Source organism: Sitophilus oryzae, unplaced genomic scaffold (assembly GCF_002938485.1).
Source record: "Sitophilus oryzae breed Bouriz unplaced genomic scaffold, Soryzae_2.0 scaffold_1393_pilon_pilon, whole genome shotgun sequence".
NCBI lineage: Eukaryota > Metazoa > Arthropoda > Insecta > Coleoptera > Curculionidae > Sitophilus > Sitophilus oryzae.
The window spans coordinates 3,419,488-3,422,355 of NW_022146052.1; positions in this window are offsets into that span (position 1 = coordinate 3,419,488).

A 2,868-nucleotide genomic window follows, 5' to 3' on the forward strand; every position below is an offset into this window, starting at 1 on the left:
GAATGAAGCCGAAGAGAAATATATTTGTGGATTGCTCAATTTTTTTTTTAAATATTTTCTTCTTTTTTAATTTATTTTCTCAATGTCTCTAATAAACTAAAGAATTCCAAGCCAGTGTATTTCGGTCTGTTCCGCCTCTGACCTATAATAAAGTTCTTTCCAACCCGAGGCCCGTGTGACCCCCTACGATCCAACCGCGACACTGATGGAAACATATAGCCTACATTATCCAGTCCGACTGTGAGCACTGCGGCATTTTATAATGCCCGCGTTCGCATTTTAATTTTCCCCCTCTCGAAAGGACCATTAAAAACATTCACCTGTTGCGCCTATAACTAAGAGCACCAAGGTCTCCAAGGAACGTATCTACTGTCCCTGTGGCTCCCTATGACGTACCAGTGACGTTGATTGTATTATGGAAATAGAGAATATATTTTATTTTACAGATAAGAATTCTGGGTATTTCCCCACTAGTAGAAAATCTATTGTACTCGCAAAACATTATCCGATGCACGTCATCAATCATATCGACTTTGACACTAAAGTCTATAAACCTTAAGTCGATTTTTTTATCGCTATGTTGGTTACATTGCGGCGTGTTCAGCAATGTTGCCCTTTATTATTTGACAATTATTCTAATGTCAGTCATTATTTTGTATAATATCGTGTTATCGTTGAACCTTTGTGAGCAATTCTCGTATTTTTGCCTATTTTCGAAGTTTTTTTTTTAAAATTGCACTTTTAAGCACAAACGGTTCTTGTAAGAACTAAATTTTCGAGTTTTTGTATTGCATTTGTTGAAATTGTGTGTTGAAAATATGCCGAAGCATTTAAACAGTCGAAGCAAAAAGCTTGTAGCTTCCCTGATAAACAATTTGAACGAGGACGTGACAACAAAGGTCCTTTTTTACCCTTGACTGCAGTCAGACTTACAAAAGTCTTGCAGCAAGACCAATACCAAGTCTAGACTCTTGGTCTTGCATCATCACTAGTTGCTTAGTTATGAAGTGCTACAAAAACAAATAACTAGGCCCGATACAGTTCATCATTGAACCTTAATTAAAAAAAAATGATCATGCTCTGGAAGTCAATCGTCTACAAAAATTAATTATTAATCTATTACTAGCTACTTACTCTCTAGTGTTTGCTATATTTTGCTTGTGCACAAAGTATAAACTGCCTTACCTGAAATACAAAACAAAAATGGTTACATTAATAATCTAGATATCTAGAAATGTGTACAGAGAATAAAGAATAGTGAAGAGTATACAGGGTGAGTCTTATGTAAGTGCAAAATAACCGAGTTATTTTACTTTGAAAATTAAAAAAAAAATGTTGTTTAAATTTCTTAATTTTTGAGAACCACTGGATCTTTCCTGGCCTTTCTTTCTTGTAAATTTAATCTACTACCTATGTTGCCATATCAAGAAATTATGTTTTTGACTAAAAACTAAAAAAATGTCTAAAATTTTTTTCAAAAAAATCAAATTATTGAAAAAAAAACTTTTTAGCGAAAAAAACTCATAATCGTGTTTCTGGCATCGAAATATACTACCCCCAAAAATATTTGCACTTAAGATACCCTGTATAATAAATAACGTAAATAAAAAAGTCAAACAATATTAGTTTTATTTTCTTTCCTCTGTTATAATTTTTAAAAATTATTCTAAGATGTATGATGTTACAACAAAGACATATATCAAACACATTCGTGACTTAATATTTTCTATTAAATCGTTTTGAAACTGCTCTCAACTCCTACGACTTGTGTAAAAGGAATTCTTCAATTAAATCTCCTTTGAAAAACACACTATAATTATAAACAAGAGGATGGTCATTACTTTATAATATATAATTCCAGGTCTATCGGGAGATAATCTTAATTAAATTTTGTAGCATTTAAAACGGAATGGAACTCGCTTATTCAGTTACAGTTCGAGTTACAGCTGTATATTTTATGTAAATCGGCATTATGTACGTTATAGTTGAATCGTTTTGTGGCTTAGTATTATAGAAAAACGTTTATTAGATTTTAAAGACAAGAAATTTGTGTTTTCAAAGTCTATTTACAACGTCAACAGTTTTTAATTTGTTTTATTCAAGAACAGATAGACTATCAAAAAATATACGCATTTCTAAATAAAATATCGAGGTTTCTTGTCCATGCTCTGGTTGATGTCTCCTTGATTTAATATTAAAATTTACACCTGGATCCTTCGATATTCTCCTTCCTTAATATTTTTTAATTTTATGATATCGTGTCCCTTGACTTCTTTATTTATGTAATTCCTAGAAATATTTATATATTTAACACTGTTTTCTCTGTTTTTTTAAGATCTTGGAAACTACGCGATGGGAACTATCGAATGAATTAGACTATCGAATGGTTACTGAATGAATGATTTCAACTATCGAACGGTTTTATTCGAATAAAATCATTCATTCATATGTATACTGAAGCATATGCGACAACCTCGCCGTGCGACTAAATGGTTATCGTTGAGCCACGACTATCGAATGCTTTTGATAAATGAAATTTAGTATTCGTTTGTTTTTTGTGTGCGTCAGTGCATTATTAGTTCTTCCAAATTTTTATAACTTCGCCTTGTAAATACTATGCTATTTTTGCGTTTATTAAAATATTTAAAATACTAAAATAGTAGTTTTTTTTTAAATTGATTGTGTGCGTGTGCAGGTGGTCAAAATTTTTCCGAAAATTTGTGTGATTTTCCGTAGCCCGATCTTTCAATTATTTAATTTTATATGGTACATGGTCTATTTTTTTAATGGGAAATTTTAAGAAGTAGGAATTTTTAAGAGAGATCAGATGAACTTACAATTAATTTTAAAAATACATACATATTTGTA